The sequence below is a fragment of the Ovis aries genome, chromosome 1, assembly GCF_016772045.2.
Source record: "Ovis aries strain OAR_USU_Benz2616 breed Rambouillet chromosome 1, ARS-UI_Ramb_v3.0, whole genome shotgun sequence".
NCBI classification, from domain to species: domain Eukaryota; kingdom Metazoa; phylum Chordata; class Mammalia; order Artiodactyla; family Bovidae; genus Ovis; species Ovis aries.
The window spans coordinates 47,806,595-47,830,981 of record NC_056054.1 but is presented as its reverse complement, the minus strand read 5'-3'; the positions used below and the strand labels follow the sequence as shown (position 1 = coordinate 47,830,981).

The 24,387-nt window shown below is 36.7% G+C and overlaps 1 protein-coding gene across 1 annotated transcript in view; it reads left to right on the top strand.

Moving 5' to 3' along the window:
* Positions 1–24,387, top strand: part of NEGR1 (neuronal growth regulator 1) — a 1,017,459-nt gene that overhangs the window by 334,110 nt on the left and 658,962 nt on the right. The window lies entirely within an intron of this gene.

Below are 24,387 nucleotides of genomic sequence, written 5' to 3'. Positions count from 1 at the left end.
ATAGGAAAAGGAGTCGGGGCCAGGACAGGCATTGTATGGAGAAAAAAATAGCATGAATGTAAAAAGTACAAAAATAAATCTTTTATTTTGCTTTAGTGTACTGTGTGTGAGATAAACAATAGCATTATAAGACTGGAATGGTAGATTAGAATTCTATTATGAAAGGTATTGAATTCTATTCCAGTAACTTTGGATTTTATTTTGGTGAAAGTAGGAAGCTATGTGAATATCCTAAGCAGTAGAGAGTCATGATCAAGACTTTGGGTTATAGGTGAATCTGACGATAATGGGAAGAGATAGGAGTTGTCAATGGCTAAGACTGGAGATGATGAGAGCCTGCCCTAGGGTAGTAGCAATAGGAATAAGAAACTGAAAACTCAATCACTGAAGATCTGATAAATTTTCATGGAGTCTGCTTCCCCTTAAAAACTGACCTTTGTTAATTATAAGAATTCACAAAGTTACAAGAGACCTCGTAGTTACTGTGATAGCTATGGCTTATTTCTCCCCTTGCAAACTATAATATTTCACTATATAAATGGGGGCTTTACTTAAATGATAAAACCAGAAGAAATGGGTAAGAAAAAATTTTCAGGGTATTCTCTGAAATTTAATTTTTACGACCTGAATTATTATCCAGGTATATGTAAAATTATTCTCATTGAAAGAGTCTGTCTAGAAGATGGGGAATAAAATAAAATTAATGTATAAAAATATACATCAATTATTGAATTGCATGTCACCAATCATGGAAACACTTTATATGCATTATTTTGTTTAATCCTCACAAAAACCTTTGAGATAGCAGTAATGCTAGTCATACATAACAAAAATTCAGAGAAATTTAGGGAATTTAAGTATATTGAAAACGCAGGTTGTTGATTTAAAAGTCCTGGTGTTTTTCCCTTATGTCAAGCCTCTTAACCTTACCATTCACAATTGCAACTCTTCAGAAGTTTCTTCATGAATAGGGGAAATTAATAACTAATTTAAGAATTATTAATTTTTAGAAACTGAAAATAAATCTATACATGTTAAGAAATGTTAGTGCAAAACTTTGAAGAGTTAATTATACTCAGTATGACTATAGGTAGGATTTTCCCGGTGGCTCAGTGTAAAGATTCCACCTGAATGCAGGAGACGCATGGGATTGATCCCTAGGTAGAGAATATCCCTGGAGAAGGAAGTGACAATCTACTCTAGTATTCTTGCCTGGGAAATCTCATGGACAGGGGACCCTGGCAGGCTATAGTCCGTAGGGTCACAAAGTGTAGGACAGGACTTAGTGACTAAACAGCAACAGTAGCTACATAACAATGACTACAGGTAGGGGGTAGTATAATGTCAAACCTTATGTAAATTTTGAAACATTATTGGCAAAATGTTAGAGATTATTATTACAAAGTATATAATTTAATAGATGAAAAACATTCTATTGAATGCTACTAAGTAATTTATGCATGTAAAAAGAAAATGTACGGGACATAAGTATAAATTATTAATATATGAATTCTGATACCATGTTATTTAAAAAATTCAGTGAACATTTATTGGATTCTTAATGTGTGCAAGATATTATAATGAATTCTCAGGGAGAAACAATAGTCATGTGGTTTCTATCCTCAGGAAATTCACAAGAGAGAAGTACATTGGACTTTTTCCAAAGATATATACTATGGGATATACAATTATAAGCACTACTGAAAATTTTAAAATAGTGTTAATAGTAGATTTACTCCCCATGAAGTAGATGATGCTTCATGGGGAAAGGATATGAATTTAAATGATGGATAAGATTTGTTCTTGGACACTTGATTAGAAGGGCATTGCACTGTAACTGAGACATGACTTTAAACAAAATATTTACAGTTTGGAATGCAGATGTGATTAATTGCGGTCTACATTTTAGGAAGAAAAATTAGGAGGTATTGTGGGGTTTAGACTTGGAAAAGCAATTCAAATTGCTCCATATCATGTGGAGCCTGATATAACCTCTTAAGGAATTTGGACTTTATTCCATTAAATACTTTGACTTCATAGATCTATAGAAACCTTTGAACTTGTAGTCACCTGATTGATGGTCTATGACTATTAATCTATCAGTAGATAGAAGATTCATAATATAAGAAGATATTAGAGGTATTAAAAAAATCGGAAGAATTTTAGATTAAGCTAGGCATGAAGTACTGAGATCCTAAGTACTAAAGATAAACATGAAAATAAAACAACAAAGTTTGTTATCTAACTGGTTTCTTGATAGGAATCAGGAGAACTTCAAAGTTTGGGGGCTGGGTGTGTAGGATAATTGTTTGTTTATTTGTTTTTAACATTCACAGACCTAGGGAGAACTGTAGAGGAGGAAAAGTAATTTCCCTTCTACCTTTCTAGGTTTTTGGCTGAGACCTCCCTTTAGTAAAAGATAGGTTAATGGGAGAAAGACAGAAATTTTAAAATATGCTGTTTTTGTTGTTGTTTAGTTGCTAAATTGTATTTGACCCTTGTGACCCCATGGACTGTTTCAAGAGGGAGGGGATATATGTATACCTATGGTTGATTCATGATGATGTATGGCAGAAACCAACACAATATTGTAAAGCAATTACCCTTCAATTAAAGAAAATTAATACTGGAGTGGTTGCCACTTCCTTTTCCAGGGGATCGTTCTGACTCAGGGATTGAACCCACATGCCCTGTATTGGCAGGTGCGTTCTTTACCACTAGTGCCAAGCAAATGGAGGTGAAAGATATGGATAATGGGGAACTAGTTTGGGGAAGCTATGGGGAAAAGCATGGCGAACAAGTATAAGGTTGTTATACATGCTTAGGTAGGAACCTTCTCCATTGGTAAGGTTCTACTGATTTAGTCATTCTCTTCTTCCTGTTACAGAAGAAAACACCCCTGTAAATGAAGATTTTTAAAAGAAAAATAAAGTTTTGGTGTTTTTCCACAGATGTTCAAGCTTTCTTGCCAACTTGAAATAGATAGCAAATAGTACTCTTGCCTGGAAAATCCCATGGATGGAGGAGCCTGGTGGGCTGCAGTCCATGGGGTCTCTAAGAGTCAGACACGACTGAGCAACTTCAATCACTTTTCACTTTCATGCATTGGAGAAGGAAGTGGCAACCCACTCCAGTGTTCTTGCCTGGAGAATCCCAGGGACAGGGGAGCCTGGTGGGCTGCCGTCTATGGGGTTGCATAGAATCGGACATGACTGAAGCGACTTAGCAGCAGCTTTAGTGCAATAATAATAATAATAATAATAAAACAGACAAAATACTTAAAACACATGGGAAGCACTACTTGTAAATGTTATTTATAGTAGGGTAACCTCTATTAGGTTTACAGAGCTTCTCCTTTGTCTGGTGTTTCTTAAAAATAAGCAGCCTAAAATAATCCTTATGTCAAAGAGGAGTATTTGGGATTGACAAATTATGCTCTCCTTCAGAACCATATAATTTTAGGGGTAAAATGAGAACATTGATTTAATCTATGTCAAATTATAGATAATGGCTGTTATTCAACAAGTAATTTGAGTTATGAAACTGAAGTTGATGATGGGAATGAAGGCTGGATATTTAGTGGTAAGAGATATCAAATAGCTTTGACATTAATGCTGTGTAATCATATTGTTTAGAAATAGACTGGAAAAAAAAGAAATGGAGCATACTTCCTTTTGTTGGGATATAGTAAGCAGATGGTGGTTGGAAAGAAAAGGAATAACTTTTAGAGAAATAGAAGGAACATGTTTAAAAGAGGATCAGGGAAAAATAAAACTGGGAAAGAAATCATTTCGGAGATCTTTAGTACATTTAGAACATACTTTACTCAAAGTGTATGGGTCAAAAGTGAGAGGTGCTTAGGACAATGAAAGGGAGCTCTTTGAAAGGAAAGATCATCTTATTTATTGTTACAGCTTTTGATCCTTTTATAGTTCCTGGTACTCAGTGAAAATGAAAGATTAAAGATTTCTCACAGGTGAGGATTGATGAAAGACAATGAGAAGGAATGAAATCAGGATCATATATTGAGAAAGTAGACTTTAAGGATGGTTTCCTTGAAAGGAAAATTGAGCAAAAGAATAAATTGTTGAAGTGCTGAGAAAGACAGATTGTAAAAGTATCCACCTTGGTGACTTTTATTTTTATTTCTTCCAAGTTGTAGAGAGAGAAGTCATCTATTGAAATGATGAAATTGATTAGATTTGGGGTTTAGAAAAAAACTGATAATAAATGGGGAAATAATAGGCACAAAGGAACAAACATTCAAAGGTAGTCAATATCTACAAAAGACTATATAGAAAATATAGACAATATAGAAAATAGCTATTCCAATGCAATTTCCAGTGAGTACTACATTATTTTTCCATCAAGTTAATTGGTATCCCCAACTCTTTTTGAAATTGTGAAGTTAAAAGATTTGCATACATAGGTATTTCTAGTTATAAAGGAAATTTATCCTCTACGATAAGGTCAAATCATTTAACATCTTTAACAAAGCAAACTACTAGGAAAAGCAAGAGACTTTTTTTTTTATAATTTCATGAATGACATTAAAATTTTTTTAATTCAATAATTTTATTTGGAAAATTTTAGAATATTATGACTGAGTTATAATTGGTGACTGATGAAGTAAACAAAGAAAGCAAATGTTGATTTCTGGTAGCATTGAAAAAAAAAAATGAGTTCAGGTTTTTTTAACCGTAATTCTGCACACATAGAAAGCACTAGTGTTATCTTTTTAGCATTTCTTTGAAAATGTTTCAGGCCTGAATGATAAAGAAGGACTAAGGAAAAGAACCAAAAGCATCTAAAATCTGTAGTGATACACTCTAAATAAACTAATTCTAGCTGGTCCTTAAGTACAGTGAAGATATAATGGGAAAAAAAAATTAAACATGTAAGAATTATTTCAACTATTCTTTACATCCATATTTATTTGTCCTATTAGTATTTCTCTAATATATATGCCTGTATCCTGATTTTTACCGAAAGACTTTTCTGTGACAATGTTTCCCTAGGCATGTGTAGAAAGCAGCGTTATTCATTGTGTAATCAAAAGGCATGAGATTGTGTTTGCAGATTTCCATCATAATCTGTACAGAGGATTTAAGCCATCAGGTTCACCACTAAATAGAGTTGAACTAGACCACCCAAAGATGGTTATCCAGTTGAAGCTTCTAATGTCTATGCTTAGTCTTTTGAACCATGGATGAATGCACCCTCTTAAATCTGATCCAGATATGACTCAGTTACTACCTTTGAAGGTTTTCTCTGCAGGTAAAGGCATTCCTGGGATTCATTGCTTAGGTTTGAATTGAGATCATGAATTAGGTTTGACTTTAGACAGCCTTCTTTTAGAAAATGTTACCTATTTTTGGAGAATTCCTTAAGTAGGAAAATTGCTACTTCTTGTAATACAGGAAGTTTAAGTGAAAGTGAAGTCATTCAGTCGTGTCCGACTCTGCAACCCCATGGACTATAGCCTACGAGGCTCCTGCATCCATGGGATTCTCCAGGCAAGGATACTGGCATGGATTGTCATTTCCCTTTCCAAGGTATCTTCCTGACCCAGGGATCGAAACTGGGTCTCCCACATTGCAAGCAGACGCTTTTACCATCTGAGCCACCAGGGAGTTTGCAAGTGAAAGTGAAGTCGCTCAGTTGTGTCCGACTCTTTGCAACCCCATGGACTGTAGCCTACCAGGCTCCTCTGTCCATGGGATTTTCCAGGCAATAGTCCTGGAGTGGATTGCCATTTCCTTCTCCAGGGGATCTTCCCGACCCAGGGATTGAACCAGGGTCTCCCACATTGTAGACAGACACTTAATCCCATATTTTCTGCTGTAACTCCTGGCTTACTGACACCTGTCGGGATGGGTTAAATGTCTGCTACTGATGCTGCTATAGAATTCAAGGTAAGGGTGAAAGAAATGAATCACGATACCGTCTGTTTCTGAGGAACCCTGACACTGTCATAACAGGAAATTCACAGAGCAATACCATGATTTTAGGTACTGAACATTGAAATAAGCACTCGGTATAGGTTTGTGTGATGTGAGGAATTTATTGAGTAAGTCTCTTCCTCCAAGTGTGCTAAGTGGAAGCCATAAACAGTGACCCCTCCCAACCCCCACCCCCACCAGAGTCTTATAGTAATATCTATAATCTTTCGCTGTTCAATTTCTTGGCTGTGAACAAGTGAGAAGATGTTCAGATCCTAGAACAAATAAGGTATACAGGCATTTGAGTTTTTGTTTTATACATCATATTTAATGTCTATGGCCTTTTAGGCTCACAATTCTAGAAGAAATGGGTACTGTCTCATTCATTTGAATGTACTACAATAGCAGACTGAAGATTGCCATTTTTTAGAGGTAATTGATACACTTCAATGGTAGGCCTCATTCATTCGTTTGTTCATACATTTCTTTAATTACAGAATCATGCTGAATGTTCTGTTAGCTGTTGAAGATATAAAGACAGGCTCCCTAATACTTACAGACTTTTTCACATTGTAAGTGGTAGGAAGAATGGAGAAATTATAATGAGAAATATTAGTGGCTAAATTGGACATGCCCAGATAGAAAAGGATATTTGAGAAATGTAGATTTGGGAAATGCTCTAAGTGTCTTTGAGTATCTTTCATAGATATAAACTGTGGTTAAGATCATGGCATTGGAGTTAGTTTTTAGTTGTACCAGATCTGCTACTTGATAACTGCATGACATGGATGAAATTCTTTATTCTTTTTTAGTTTATTCATCTTTATAAAGGATATAATAATAATTCCTGCTTTCAGTGTATCTCTGAAGATTGTCAGGTAATGCATTGATCACATTTTGTGGCACACAGAAAATAATTAGCATGTGGCTGTTATCATTATTCAGTTCAGTTCAGTCACTCAGTTGTGTCCAACTCTTTGCGACCCCATGAACTGCAGCATGCCAGGCTTCCCTGTCCATCACCAACTCTAGGAGCATACTCAAACTCATGTCCATCAAGTTGGTGATGCCATCCAACCATCTCATCCTCTGTCATCCCTTTCTCCTCCCATCTTCAATCTTTCCCATTATCATTATTACTATTAAAATCATTTCTTAAGTGTTATCCAGCTTCCATTTTCAAATAAGCAGATAGTATCTATACTTAGTTTTATTTTTATGTTTAAAATTAATTTTTACAACATTTGGTTTTTCAGGGATCTGAGTCTTGCAGATCATATTATCTTTACCAGTAAATTTTTGTCGAGTAAATAAATGAGATATTCTTTTTCCAAGATTAGTCATGTTTAGATTGAGGCACAGAGAGAGTAAATTGCTGACCTACATTGCCTCTCAGTGGTCAACTCAAACCAGAAATTGCCACCCATAACTCCTCTCTCTGTTCTGTGCCCATTATATCATGTTCACTTGCTTGAAATAATTAGTTTGCTGCCTGCCACGTCCTTTTAGACAGTCTATGAAGGTTGTTAAGGAAATACATAATATTCTAATAATTTAGAAGTTATTTAGGTCCATGACTAAGGAAGATATGAAGACTGAATCCTCGACTGAGAAGAGTACAAACTCCCAAAGTAAGCCATGCCAAATTGGGCCTTGAAGTGATCTGCTGAGCAGTTTTTCTTCATAGAATAAACCATGTACAATATTAAAAACTGCCTCAGGAAATTTCTAGTAGAGGAAGCTGACCCTCCTTAATTTGCCTTCAAATCTACAATCGGTATGTTTTGTTCCTTGGGGGTAACTTATGATAATGTGACAGGGAAACCCCATCTACTACTTTGTGAGTCATCCTTAATTTATACGGAAGATATCCCACCAAGTTAATTCTTTTAAAGTAATTTTGAGTTTACTTTGGTCATAGTTATTACTCGAAAAACAAACAAACAAAAAATGACATTCCCTAGCTATAAGTCAGATTTCAGTCAGAGCTGTAGTTGAATGGATGTGTCATGAGTAGATTTTGACCTAACAATCTTTATGAGTGCCCCAGTTAAGTAGCCAGTATTGATGTAGTTGCTAACTGTTAAAGTGTAGCTATTCTACATTTAAATATGTTGTAACTATAAAAGTCACATCAGAAGTTGAAGATTTATTAGAGAAACTGTTTGTATAACTCATGCATGATTTTGTATTGATTACATGCTGAAATGATATTTTTGATATATTGAACTAAATAAAATATATTAAAATTAATTTTGCCTGTTTTTTTATTGTTTTATTAAAGTAGCCACTAGAAAATTTTAAATGACATATGTGACTCCCATTATATTTTCATTGGATATTGCTGTTTTAAATATGTAATTATGGATACCTTGAGGGATAGTATGCATTAGTGATTCTTTCAAATATTTAAGAAATTTTATTGGTACAAGGTTGAAGTCTTAAAGTAACATATTTAAAGTCTAATTTTTCCCTTTTATATTTTTATATATTCCTAAAACATTTCTGATAATTGCATTTCTGATAGCAAAAATAAGATATACACATATATATGCTATAAATAATATTAATCATAATGAAAGGTTGTTGCTGAGCCGTGAAAGATGCCGGGATTCTTGGCCTCCAGAGGAGAGGAATTCAATCTGGGGCCAGTGATGAGGCTTGATCACTCAGAGATTTTGGGTAATAAAATTTTATTGAAGTATGAAAGAGATAGAGAATGCTTCTGACACAGACATCAGAAGGGGGCAGAAAGAGTACCCCCCTGCTAGTCTCGATGTTATATAGCTACTTGCAGTCTGCTAATTAGAGAAAGGAAATGTCTCAAAACTCAGAGACTGGCACCAGTCCCCTCACACATAACATGCATTTTGAGATAACATTGGCACAAGGAGTGTTGTCCTGGGCCATAAAATGATTGACATGAGTCTTGAAGAAAGGCAGATTTCCAAGCAAATACAGCCTCATTAACATAGCTTAAGAGAACATATGCATGAGTAAAACATACTGGTTTGTCAAGTAGATTCTGAGTCTTAGGCAGAACCGACTTAAAGACAGGGTATAGGGTAAATACATAGTTCATTCAACATTGCTTAAGACAAACATTTCATGCAAAGATGGGCACAATAAAGGAAAGAAATAGTATGGACCTAGCAGAAGCAGAAGATATTAAGAAGAGCTGGCAAGAATATATAGAACAATTATACAAAAAGATCTTCATGATCCAGATAATCACAATGGTGTGATCACTCACTTAGAGCCAAATATCCTGGAATGTGAAGTCAAGTGGGCTTTAGTTAGCATCACTATGAACAAAGCTAGTAGAGGTGATGAAATTTCAGTTGAACTATTTCAAATCCTAAAAGAGATGCTGTTAAAGTGCTGCACTCATGCTCCAGCAAATCTGGAAAACTCAGCAGTGGCCACAGGACTGGAAAAGGTCAGTTTTCATTCCAATCCCAAAGAAAGGCAATGCCAAAGAATGCTCGAACTACTGCACAATTGCACTCATCTCACACGCTAGCAAAGTAGTGCTCAAAATTCTCCAAGCCACGCTTCAACAGAACGTGAACCATGAAATTCCAGATGTTCAAGCTGGATTTAGAAAAGGCAGAGGAAACAGAGATCAAATTGGCAACCTCCATTGGATCATCCGGAGAAGGCAATGGCACCCCACTCCAGTACTCTTGCCTGGGAAATCCCATGGATGGAGGAGCCTGGTAGGCTGCAGTCCATGGGGTCGATAAGAGTCAGACATGACTGAGCGACTTCACTTTCACTTTTCACTTTCATGCATTGGAGAAGGAAATGGCAACCCACTCCAGTGTTCTTGCCTGGAGATTCCCAGGGACAGAGGAGCCTGGTGGGCTGCCATCTATGGGGTCGCAAAGAGTCGGACACGACTGATGCGACTTAGCAGTAGCATCAGCTGGATCATCGAAAAAGCAACAGAGTTCCAGAAAAACATCTACTTCTGCTTTATTGACTATGCCAAACCCTTTGACTGTGTGGATCATAACAAACTGTAGAGAATTCTTAAAGAGATGTGAATACAGACAACCTTACCTGCCTCCTGAGAAATCTGTAGGCAGGTCAAGAAGCAACAGTTAGAACTGAACATGGAACAATAGACTGGTTCCAAATCGGGAAAGGAGTACATCAAGGCTGTATATTGTCACCCTGTTTATTTAACTTTTATACACAGAGTACATCATATGAAATGCTGGACTGGACGAAACACAAGCTGGAATCAAGATTGCCAGGAGAAATATCAATAACCTCAGATATGCAGATGGCACCACCCTTATGGCAGAAAGCAAATAAGAACTAAAGAGTGTCTTGATGCAAGGGAGAGAGGAGAGTGAAAAAGTTGGCTTAAAGTTCAACATTCAGAAAACTAAGATCATGGCATCCGGTCCCATCACTTCATGGAAAATAGATGGGGAAACAGTGGAAACCTGACAGAATTTGGTTTTTGGGGCTCCAAAATCACTGCAGATGGTGACTGCAGCCATGAGATTGAAAGATGCTTGCTCCTTGGAAGAAAAGTTATGACCAACCTAGACAGCATATCAAAAAGCAGAGACATTACTTTGCCAACAAAGGTCCATCTAGTCAAAGCTGTGGTTTTTCCAGTAGTCATGCATGGATGTGAGAGTTGAAGAAAAAAAGAAAGCTGAGTGCCAAAGAATTGATGCTTTTGAACTGTGGTGTTGGAGAAGACTCTTGAGAGTCCCTTGGACTGCAAGGAGACCCAACCAGTCCATCCTAAAGGAAATCAGTCCTGAATATTCATTGGAAGGACTGATGTTGAAGCTGAAACTCCAATACTTTGGCCACTCAATGGAAAAACTGACTCCTTTGAAAAGGCCCTGATGCTGGGAAAGATTGAAGGCAGGAGGAGAAGGAGACGATGGGATTAGATGTTTGAATGGCGTCACCGACTCAATGGTCATGAGTTTGAGTAAGTTCTAGGAGTTGGTGATGGACAGGGAGGTCCTGCGTGCTACAGTACATGGAGTCGCAAAGAGTCTGACATACTGAACTGAACTGAAGACAAACATTTCCATAAGAAAAACACATTTGTTAGCTCTAGGTTTGAGGAAAGTTAAGTTCAGGTATAACCAGGTGTCATTATGGCAACATAAAATTTTAAAAGAAACCTCTTTTTAAATTTGTATGGTTAAGGGAAAAAGAATCTAACACTTGTCGTTTGTTTCCTCCTGCCGCTTGAGCAAGATAAAAAAATGTCTGACACTTACAGCCTAATCCTCTCTTTGTAGACCCCTGGCCTTCCTGCCTGTTACCCTCTCAATAATATTAATATCAGTTTTCAAAAATTACACTTATGCCATTATTGTTGCTGATATGTTACATATTTAGTGGTGACATACACTCACTTCTGTCTTTGCTGACATTCTAAGAAGGCCTAGAATATGTTACATTTGGAATTAAAGTTAGGTAATACTTGGTTCTTGTTTTCAAATACCTAACAAAGTAGTAAGTTAATCTGACAGGAAAATATAAATGAGAGTGTATAGAAGTGCATTTTGATAGAATTAAACATAAGCCGCTATGAGAGTGCAGAGAGTAAGAAAGTCTTCACAGATGAGTTGAAGCTGAGTTATAGAAGTTCGTGGGCCAATTAATATTCATCAAATGAGAAAAGCTAAAAGCATTCGAGGAGCAATATTAACCAAGGCACAGAGGTGTGAAATGCAACCTATTTGTGAAATAAAAGTATTTTCTATGGCTTCCACAAAGGGATCAGTTGTTTTTGGTGAGAGGAAATAGGGAGAGGGAAGAAAATAGTGGCAAGAGCAGAGATTTGGACAGATGATGCTAAAATATGTGATTCTAAAAATAGAAGCTCTGTCATATAATAGGTGTTAAGAAAGGGGAAATTTGCTACCTGGGTTAAGTGTGATGGAAGACCTAAAGTTAGATTTCAAGAGAAGAAGGATGGAGGTGAGGAAGTCAGTTGGGAGTTTGTTGCAATTGTACAGGCAAGAATGTAAGTAGGACCACCTTAACTAAGGGATTTGTATTCTATAAGAGACAGGTCAGGGAATAAATACAATAGAGACATCTAGGTAACACTAAGGTTTCTGTCTTGGATTACAGGATATCAATTTCAAAGATACACAATACAAGGAAATGATCAGCATTGGTATAGGAAAGATTGTTCAGTTTTGAACACTGTATTTGAGATTTCTGTGACTATCTAGTCATTAATTATATATATGAGCTTGGAGATATAGAATGGGAGAGTTGTTATATGGGTTGAGCTCTCTCAGAAACAAAATGCAGAGAGACAAGAACAGAGGCCCAGGAACTAAGTGTTTTGATGAAAATTAGGAGATACTGAGGCAGAGAAGGCAATGGCAACCCACTCCCGTACTCTTGCCTGGAGAATCCCATGGATGGAGGAGCCTGGTAGGCCATGGTGTCACTCAGAGTCAGACACGATCAAGTGACTTCACTTTCACTTTTCACTTTCATGCATTGGAGAAGGAAATGGCAACCCACTCCAGATTCTTGCCTGGAGAATCCCAGGGACGAGGGAGCCTGGTGGGCTGCCATCTATGGGGTCGCACAGAGTCGGACATGACTGACACGACTTAGCAGCAGCAGCAGCAGGAGATACTAATTCATTCGGACATGACTGAGCTACTGAACAACAAGGAGATATTAAAGATGTATCCAGAAACAATTCATATTATGTATTTTTCAAACTTACTAATATTATCCATGGATTTGGTTGCTGCTGTTCAGTTGCTCAGTTGTGTCTGACTCTGTGATGCCATGGACTTCAGGACACCAGACTTCCCTGTCCTTCATCTCCTGACGTTTGCTCAAACTCATGTCCATTGAGTGGGCGATGCCATCCAATCATCTCATCCTCTGTCGTCCCCTTCTCCCCCTGCCTTCAGTCTTTCCCAGCATCAGAGCCTTTTCCAATGAGTCATCTCTTTGTATCAGGTGGCCAAAATATTGGAGCTCCAGCTTCGATATCAGTCCTTCCAATGAATATTCAGAATTGATTTTCTTTAGAATTGACTGTTTTGATCTTTCTGTCCAAAGGACTCTCAAGAGTCTTCTCCAGCACCACAGTTTGAAGGCATCAATAATTTTGATTTATGGGTTCAGTAGCCCAGGACTTTTTTTAAAAAGAGAGACAAATTAGTGAAATTTTTAAATTTCACTAAATTAGTATCATTTTTCCATTGATAAATGGTAGGAACCCATACTGTTATTCAAAACTATGTAAATCAAATATATAAATGCATTTATTGGCATGCATTTTATGGCTATGACCCATAATTTCCCCAGCAAATCATAACTGATACTAACTTTAGGTCTTAAGATGTCCCTTATAAAGCTGACTGAGAGAAGAGATTGGGACCATGGAAAGAGTAACAAAATATAGAACTCTCAATTATAACTACCATTTACAAAAATCCAAATAAAATGGTAGATATACCATAAAGAGAGCTGTGTTTTTGTTTCTGGATATTAAATAATGATGCTCTTGAAAAATATGAAACTACTGAGGTAAAGCATTTTAGGGGATCAGATAGCTGTGACAGATGGAATTCAACTTCTCTACATAAGACCAACAACTTTCATAAATCCAACCTGCTCTTTGTAGATGAAACTATTGAAACTTTTGTGTTTCAGACATTTGGATTCTGCTAGGAAAACAGCACTGCAGATACTGAAGACAATTTTCTGCTGCACTTCAATAGTTAATAGCAAAAGTGTTTTGTGCACAAAGAACAATCTTAACTAGTAAATTGACATAATGATTTCATATCAAATGATGCATCCTTATTGCATATGGTCCAAGTTAGATTATTTCATCTTAAGACATATATCAGAGGTCAAAAAGGTGCAGATAAAACAACCAAGAGAGTTAGAACTACATTAGAATTTACATATGATGAGTGATTGGAAAATAACCATTGCAATGTTATATAAATGAGAAAATCTTGACAAAGAGTTTTGGTTGAAAGAGTCACAAATGTGAAAACTATGATAGAAAATGAACCCAAAGTCTTCTTTATTCCTATAAAATTCACATTTTATAAAAGAAAAATGGAGACTTTTGGGTTTTAACTTTGTTAGAAATGTACTGATCAATGCAATTTGATAGAAATAATTAGTAGTGATATCAGTAACATGCTTATTGATGCAATCTACGGTCAGCTATAGGCTTTATCATCCCAAAATTTAAAGAACAGGCAGGCTGGCAGGATTTTTTTTTTTTTTAATGGACTTGGGTCATTTTTAAAGATGGATTAGAATCATTAATAACATTCTCAATTCTATAAGCTCATGCCATAAAATGCCATTACTCATTTGCTCTATTTAGGCAACACAAACGCAGTTGCTGGATTGATCAGATCTGCAGCTGGATCACTTACTTACTGGCTCATTAATTTTTATCATATATCGAGTATTCTGACCTGGTACATCAGCTTTTGAAATAGCCACTTGTCTTCTTTCCCTGGGCAAATAGCTACTGGATGCATTTTTAAAATGTTGATCTAATTCATTTTATTCTCATTGAACATCTGTGGGAGAGGAAAGCTGGTAAACATGTGTTTAGGTTTACATGTACTTTGGGACTCATATCACCTCTGTGTATATTCCTGCAGGATTGACTTAGGCAAATTTGTTTAGATGGTAAAACAGGTCTTCAGCATTTTATATCTTTTCATTCTACTTTTCCGTTCTCTTTCAACACCTACTCCCAAGCATTTAGTTTTTTCTGTTCACGTCCCTTGGTAGTCCCAGAGAAACAAAGTAATTCGGATGCTTGAGATGAAAAAAACTTCATAACAGTACTCTGTCTCCTTAGTCTTGTGTTTCTCCCCAGTGTGTTCCTCAGTGCTCAAGAAAACATTTTCCCACCTAGCGTGATAAAGTGCAATGCCTCAACATCATGAATCTGCATTCCACGTTTTCAGTCCCTCCTCCTTCAGAGTCACAGGGCACAGGAAGGCAATGGCAACCCACTCCAGTACTCTTGCCTGGAGAATCCCATGGACGGAGGAGCCTGGTGGGCTACAGTCCACAGGGTTGCGAAGAGTCGGACACGACTGAGCGACTTCACTTTCACTTTCTTTCACTTTAGTTCCTTGATATGTTACATTACCCTGAGAGAATCAAACCAAGACCTTCAAAGAGGGCAGGCAGGGTTAGCACAAAGAGATTACTGATGTGATTTCATTGATAATTAGGGATTAAGACATGGACATGTAAATTTTCTTGCATTCCAAATCATATATGTTCAACTACATTATCATAATCATTTTATTATCTGATTTCCCTTTCTCTGGCCATGTATTTCTTTTTCTTTTAACTTGTTGTTGTTGTTGATTGGCCTCTGCCATATGCATCAACATGAATCAGCCACAGGTATACATACGTCCCCTCCCTCTCTTCTGAAACCCTCCCTTTTCCCACCCTGTAGGTTGTCATGGAGCACTGGGTTGAACTCCCTGTGTCACACAGCAAATTCTTTCTTGCTATCTATTTTACATATGGTAATGTATATGTTTCCCTGCTATTCTCAAATTCGTCCCACCCTCTCCCTCTCCAACTGTGTTTGCAATCGACTTTTTCTTGTATGAGGACTATTGTAAAATCTATACATATATTCAGATCAACACCCTGCTCCCTCTTTAATTTTAGCCTCCCTTCTCCCTTTCTATACTTCCGTTTTATATTTTTCCTCACCTGAAATGTTTATAATTCTATCCTCTCTCTTTTCTAGTTTCTTACTCTTCAGATCATCCCCAGGATACCTTATTTTTTTCTTCTTCCTTTATTCTATGTTTCCAGTCTCTGTTCTTTTTGTGTTTGTGTGTTTGACAGGGAAGACCCATCTCTTTTAGGGAATTCAGTAACCAAAAATGCAAGTGCCATGTGTATGACTGCCACACTGTGTCAGCAGCATGGAAAGTTCCTCTCGGTGTAAACAAGACAGTGGCCACAAGAGTCAGAGGCTTCTTTCCTACATGTTCACCTGTAGCCTTGGGGTGGTCTTGAGAACCAAACACAGTATCTTTCTTCATAAGATACTTCAGAGCTGGTGATGAATTTCTGAATGATGTTCAAAACAGCCCCCAAAGCATCCTTTATGAAGGGCTACTCATTCCAATTCTGAGTGGCAAAACTGATGATTTAACACACACCCACATCTTTTCAACGAGTTAATTGTATAGAAAAGGAAATAAAAAGAAACTCAGAAAATAAAGCAGATTTTATAAAAATCTCCTGATTTCTTCAATTCATCATACTATTCCAAAGATTTTCCCCTGGCATGAATGGATATAATTTTCCCTTTTCTGTCACAAATGGGGTGTTTATTTTCCTACTACTCAATGGTAGCTGAAATGCTGTGGGGGATGTGCTTCCTTGCTATCTTCTCCAATGTGCTCTATCCCTGTGCAGTCAAATAAATTGGATCATTGAACATCACTAGGTGCATTCATGTTCCAGCTGTAGTGATTGAGAGGGTCAGTGTCCTGTATTTTGTGTCTGCTCCTTTCTTTTCTTTGCTCAGCATTGTACTATTTGGTCGATATTATTTAGTCGTATTTCTGTATGGTCCCTTTGCCTACCCTTTCCACCATATGAGTGGTTTGTATTTCCCCCTGGTAGCTGATGCTTTCCACGCTCTCTCCTGCCTGTCTCTTTATCTCTTTTTTTGTTTGTTTGCCAGACATGAAGCTGCCACCAGGCCTTGATTGAAACACTTGAGTAGTTCTTTCACCTATTCTATTCACCTATGCTATTCCTACATCTTTTTTCTTTTATCTAGATTCAGTATGTGTTATAGAGCATACAGGATTAAGTAGGTCTGGGCGAGAACTGAACAAAAACTCTTTAGGAATTCTAGTGTGGCTGATGAGGCCATCTTGTTGAAAAAGCAAGGTAGTAACTTTTCGAGCAGCTTAATTCCAGAGACAGCAAAGCAATGCTGCTTCCTGGAAATCTTTTGTTCACAAAACACTCAAAGCCCTGCTTTTAATGCACTGAGGTCTCGAGTTAAGTGTTTCTCTCTCAGAATATCATTAAGGTAGACTTTGCAAATTTTTGCTTTTATAGTTCATTATAATGATCTGGCATTTCTGCAGTTCCCTGTTGGAAATATATCATCCCCTTTTTGCTCTAAAGAAGTTTATATTCAGGCAGAGTCAAAGGACAGAAGGACTCTGAGAAATCTCTGTCAGAGAAATTACTACAAAGCAACACTTCAAAGATTCTGTGAGAGAGGGCTCTGAAAATCTACAGGCCTGGTACAGCCCGATGAAGCTGCCTATGGTAGATCAGGATGTCAAGGGAGGATCTGCCATAGGTGTCACAGGGAGACCAGACACTTAGAAATTAGTTTGAAACATCAGTCTTCTTTCTGTACTACTTGTATTTAATGGATAAAGCTCATGAGCCTCTCTGCGTGTGTCTTAAATTCCAGTCCCTTCATGGCATGTGTTCTGGCAGGAAAACAAGAAGGTATGAGGAGAGGTATTAGAAGGACCAAATAGGTAAGCAGTAAAGTTGCCAAAGGGTATACAAAAGGAGGGTATACCTTCCTCCAAAGGGAGGAAGGAGGGTCCATAGGACCAGGCCACATGTGGCAGGATGCCTTAGAGTTACCGAGTTGTAGGGTCCAAGATACTGGAGAAGAAAACTTTTAAATGGTTGCTCAGCCAAGACAAATGTTTCTCTTAAAGTCTCATAATGCACTATTATGTAGAACATATCTGATAGATTAATGACCAGCTCTAGTGACGGCCTAAAGCCCAATTTTAGGCTAGTGATAAATATCTTGGATTTAGAGGTTTAAATGTTTTTAGTAGCTAAGATATACTTTATGGAATGATAAAAACAATTATTCTACCACATGTAGAATTTGCACACACCAAAACCAAATTTAATTAGCTCTGTCTTTCCAGATGAGATTGGAGAACAGATAAGTATAAATATATATAAGCATTTTCAGTTTCATGTATCTTAAAGATTTTGCCTTTCCCTTTTACAGTATTTTCTTATATATTTTGTCAGCTAGCATATTTCAAATGCTCTTTTCCAATTTCCTTCTCATGAGCAAAGTTATCCTCATTTCAAACATGAGAAACCCTGGTGGTTGGAGAAAATTATTTCATCAAGTAAGGTGAAGCAATGTAAGTTGTCTACCAATTAGAGATTGAATAAACAAGTCTATCAAATACCCTAATTTCCTAGATAGTCTGGGGAGCCACTGATGTAAAATAAATGGAATTCGTAATAGATTCAATGAGATAAAGTACTTTCACTTCTTTTCTATGCATTACTATATGGTTACCATTTCTATAGACCATAAAACTATATATGTGTAATTTAATATGTTTATCCACACATTTTGAAAGCAATTACATGAAATTCTAGGGCATGAATATACTCTCCCCATTTCCTATAGAAACTGTAAAACAACATACAGCTATGTAGACTCCAGTGTTGATTCAAATCTTGATTCTGAGATTTATCTATGGCTGCTGCTCCTGCTGCTAAGTCGCTTCAGTTGTGTCTGACTCTGTGCAACCCTATAGACGGCAGCCCACCAGGCTCCACCGTCCCTGGGATTGTCCAGGCAAGAACACTGGAGTGGGTTGCCATTTCCTTCTCCAATACATGAAAGTGAAAAGTGAAAGTGAAGTCGCTTAGTCATGTCCGGGTCTTTGCGACCCCATGGACTGCAGCCTACCAGGCTCCTCCATCTATGGGATTTTACAGGCAAGAGTACTGGAGTGAGTTGCCATTGCCTTCTCCGATCTATGGTTGAACCTTGGGTAAATAATTTAATCTCTATATATACTCCTATGGACATTAAATGAACATTAACAACTAAAGTGCTTACCACAGTGCTTTGAATATTTTTATTATATAGAATTATAGGGTAAGATTTTCATGACTTGAAGGTAAAATGAAGGGAAAAAGTACAAGGAAAATAGATCCCACCTTCATATGTTTACAAGATTTCAAACACTTTAATATATGTGATACTTCACAAATTCTGATGATTTATGATTTTTTTATTCTGATTATAATCATAATAGGAAATTATGATTATAATTTCACCTAAGAGGGAGAGATCATTATTTTATTACATAAAAAGGGAATCTAAAGCTCACAGTGATTAATGAAAAGTGATGTAAAGATTCAGAATCCAGATCCTGGAGACAGACTGCCTGGTTCAAAGTCTGGCATTCTGTTGCCACTTATAAGCTTGCTTACTGGGTGATTAACCTGGCTGTGCATCAAATTCCTCATCTGTAAATTGGGGATAATAATAGTACTTATCACCTCTGATTGTTACAAGGATTAATTTGGTTATCATATATGTAAAGGGCTTACAAAAATGCTTGACTCATAGTAAATACTCTATATGTATTAGCTATTATTTTTATATCATTAATGCTATTGAAAGCATACTTACATTTACCCACTTGGACAGCAGTGAACAGACCTAAACTACAGGCCTTGTGATTAAAACTATTTATGTTGCTATTAGAATACCAGAATTTCTCTGAAAATAGTATTGGACATTTACTCAGCTCTTACTGTATGCCAGGAGTTCTTACATGCACTTTGCATGGATTCTTTCAATTATTCCTTACCACAGCTTTATGAGAGAAGACTTCATGTGCCAAATATTGTAATCATCCAGCTGAGACAGAGAGAGATTAAATTATTTGGCCAAGGCCATCAGATTCCTACAAAAGTAATCTAATTCCAGACCTTGTGTTGTTGTTGTTGTGTTTAGTAGCTCAGTCAGGTCTGACTCTTTGCGACCCCATAGACTGCAGAATTCCAGGCTTCCTTGTCCTTCACTATCACCTAGAGTTTGCTCAAACCCATGTCCACTGAGTCAGTGATGCCATCCAACCATCTCATCCTTTGTTGTCCCCATCTCCTCCTGCCTTCAGTCTTTCCCAGCATCAGGCATAACATTATGCAAATTTAAATATTTTTCTATAGTTTTCAAATTTTCCATGGTAGACATATGTTAGTTTTAGAAGTGGCAAAAATGGATAATAAAAGTTATTTCAACAGAATAACTATTTTGTCACATAGAAGAAGCTGAGAGAATTGTTTACAGTAGGTGATGGCTAAGTTGTAGAACCAGCAGAAGTTAGAATCAGGTAGCTATGGGTGGGCAGGAAGCAGTATAAAGGGAAAAAGGGGGAGAGCCAAAAGGCAGTAAAGAGATGACTGAAATAGCAAACTGATTTCTCAAAGCTTTTACTCAGGGCTAGATTTATATCACAGGATGTAATGCACAAAATGTTTCAAAGAGACACATTTTATCATCCTTGGATTAATGAAAGCATTGCCATTCCTTTGACATTGTGATTATGTGACTCATAGAATTTCATGAATGTTTTAAATCACAAATCATTTGAGAAAAAGAGCTATTTTCAGTTGAAAAAAATGTGTTGAGTATATTTTAGTTATGGAAAGAAAAATGAAACTGATCAATTGTGAAAAAAGTGAACGTTACTCCAGTGTTCCTAATCTGAAGACAGACTTTACTGTTGGGCTCAGTTGATTTCATGTTTGTGACTATCTGTGCACTACTTGTGTATACTAATATTTCTTTGTCCAGTCTCTGAGTGTGAGGCTCAGAGTCATTTGTTCTTTGTACGCCTTTTCTTTCTGAGGCTGTACTTGACCTCAAAGCTGTCTGAACTTTTGAAGGTTTGACAAAAGCAGTTAGGGGTAAATTGTATCTGATTCTATTTGCTGAAAGTAAAACTAACTCATGAAAGTAAAACTAACTTGATGAAAGTGAAAGAAAAGGATGGAAAAGCTGGCTTAAAAATCAACATTATAAAAACTAAAATCATGGCATCCAGTCACATCACTTCATGGTAAATATATGGGGAAAAATGGAAACAGTGACTGACTTTATTTTGGGGCTTCAAAATCAGTGACTGCAGCCATGAAATTAAAAGATGCTTGCTCCTTGGAAGATAAGCTATGACAAACCTAGACAGCATATTAAAAAGAAGAAACATTACTTTGCCTACAAAGGTCCATATAGTTAAGCTATGGTTTTCCAGTAGTCATGTATGGATGTGAGTTTTGGACCATTAAGAAGGCTAAGCACAGAAGAATTGATGCTTTTGAACTGTGGTGTTAGAAAAGACTCTTGAGAGTCCCTTGTACTGCAAGGAGATCAAACCAGTCAGTCCTAAAGGAAATCAATCCTGAATATTTATTAGAAAGACTGATGCTGAAGCTCCAATAGTTTGACAACCTGATGTGAAGAGCCACTCATTAGAAAAGACCCTGATGCTGTGAAAGAGGGAAGGCAGGAAGAGAAGGGGACAAAAGAAGATGAGATGGTTGGATGACATCACCGACTCTATAGACATGAGCTCGAGCAAGCTCCAGGAGATGGTGAAGGACACGAAGCCTGGTGCGCTTCAGTCCACGGGGTCAAGAAGAATCAGACACGACCGAGCAGCACAACAAAACTAACTCAAGTCCAGCCCTTATGGAGGATGCCGAGATATTTGGAAGGTGGTGCATTATACTCTGCTCTACAAATCCCTAACCACCTATACGTGGCCCAAAGGAGTAAACTGCCAGTTAAAAATCCCGTTTTATTTGTCTTTGCCAGTAGATTAAAAAATATATATATATATATATCAATCTGATTTTTCTCATGGGAAAATAAATGTGTTTTCCATTATTTCATCTTCCATATATCACTGTGTACAAGTATTTATATCTTCATCAATGTATATAACTGAAATTGCTGTTTAACTATTAAGTTTTAAAATGATTAATAGTTTTAATAATTTGAAGTTTAATCTTGAATCAGTATATTTCTTAGCTGTTGCACATATTGTCTACAATAAGTAAAATGTTTTCAATTACAAAGCAATCTTAATGATTAACAAATGATATGATCATGTTATTTTCTCTATGGTTAAACTATTAAACATCATTTTAAGAGTACAGTTATTATTTTAAAATTATCAAAACCATCTGGCATATTTAGGGATTTTGTTTTATATATTGGATTAATAAGAACAACAATGATCCAAAGTCACATAAACAGCAAAGAGAGTTCCTGGAGGAGAAATATTCAGTGAATTGTGCATATGTGAGGTTGAATGCACTTATCTTTCCATCTGTGCTGATAGAAGGAGGCTTAGTATTTTCTTGATCTTGAATGTTTAGCCCTTCAAGGATTTCTCCCTTTAGAAATAGACTTTCGTGAATTATACTTCATTTGTACTTGTTGATATCCTACTTAATTAATCTCTGTGGCAGGCACTCTCTAATTGAACCCAATTCAATTAAATAATTTTGCTTTGCTTGTCCCTCTGTTTGAGTATCTGAATCTACTTGGAATTTTAAATATTTCTAAACACTGTGCAGTCTACTTCATCTTAATCAGCCCACATTTATTGAACCCCTACTGTATGCAATGCAATAAGTATTGTGGAGTTGTTTGAAGGAAATAATAGGTACAGCTGCTAACTTTATGCTCCTGGGAAAGCAAGTAGAAAACAGGACACAGGCATTTAAAAGAAAGAAAAAAAGTTTCTTTTGTAAAGAGAGAAATGAACTAAAGCTAAAAAATGTTAGAATTTTAGACTGGCTTCCCTGAGCTATCAAGGTGCTGTGTTTTCTATGTTGTGCCAAATACCAGTTAGGGAAAAGGAATCTTACCCTGTGAGCCAGAAATCAGTGGGGATTAATGAGAGGTTCATTGTGATATGCTGAAAGTTTCTTGGAAAACAGAGAATCATGTAAATTCACATGGGTTTAAAATTGAACTTGGATGTTTTCAGGTTCAAACAAGCCCATATTTATAGCTGGAACCTAGTTTGAATTTGTAAAGCCTAAAGAAAGAAATACTTCATTTTTAAAAATTAGATTTTAATTTACTATTTTTTAAATCATATATCTTGACATTCTTATTTTTTCTATAAATTGAAAGAACTAGATAGTTGCAATGTTACAAATTACTTGTTTATGGGACAGTACTCATTCATTACATGTAAAAATTCAAGGGTAATTAAATATTGGTACCTCCGCAATGTATGCAGTGCTAATATATGTGATTCATTATTCCCAATGAGAGTAGAATGGTTCTAATCTAGGTATGTATGTAAAATCTTTAAATGGCTCACATCATAAATATAAACTGCAGAGCAGGTTTCGTTATTTTTCACTGTGTTCCGTGACACTTCTAGCTTCTTTCACCCTCCCACATCTCAGTAGATGATCTTAATTTCTACTGACTGGAAAATGTTGGGGAAACCAGATATAAGAGCTGATTCTCTTTGTAGTCCTATATTCTTCAGAAACTGAGATTCAAAATCTCAGATCCATAGTGACATCTCCCTCTTACTTCCATTATAGTTCCCACTAAGCCGTGTAGAGCCTACCACCTAATAGGTCCTCCATAACCCTCCTTTGTTTCTCCTCACTTGTATGTCATGATATTTTCATAAATATCTTTTTCATCAGTTTCATTTCTACCACTAACTCCATTCCCATCAACTATACACATGTCAAACACTTCTTCAAATACCAAGTTCTATTCCTACCATTCAAGCTCCTCTAAACTCTGGAACTAAACTTTCCACCCAACACATTCATTGAACTAAACTTCCCTGAAAAGAGACTGTTTTCTGCTAGCATTGCTTAAGACCTTCTGGACATTTTATCCTGTTTGGATTACATTATCAGCCTAACCAAGGCTTCCTCGTGCAACAGACTCAGATATCACCTCTCTCCAAACCCTCAAAAATGTTACCCATTTCTCACAGTAACTCTCAATATTTGTCTCCAATTATAGCTTTCCATGTAATCCTTCTATCTCTACTATTAGATTATATGTTGTTTACAGTGGAGAGCATTGTTTGTTTTCCACAGTAGCTCCTGAGGTGAAGTAATTAATACAACAAATTCTCTCACAGAAAAAGTTTTAAGCATCTGCTCTGTGTGAGAGGTGAGAGAGATTAAGATACTGTTCTTATGAAAGCACAGAAGAGGGACATGTAACTCAGGCTCAGAGTTTGAGAAAAGTTCTAGAAGAGGATCACGCATAGGCTGTCTTATAAATAATGAAAAGGAGAAAGCCAATAAAGTAGGATTAAAAGATGCTTGCTCCTTGGAAGAAAAGCTATGACCAACCTAGACAGCATATTAAAAAGCAGAGGTATTACTTTATGAACAAAGGTCCATCTAGTCAAAGCTATGGTTTTTCCAATAGTCAAGTATGGATGTGAGAGTTGGACTATAAAGAAAGCTGAGCACTGAAGAATTGATGCTTTTGATCTGCGGTGTTGGAGAAGACTCTTGAGAGTCCCTTGGACAGCAAGAAGATCCAACCAGTCAATCCTAAAGAAATCAGTCCTGAATATTCATG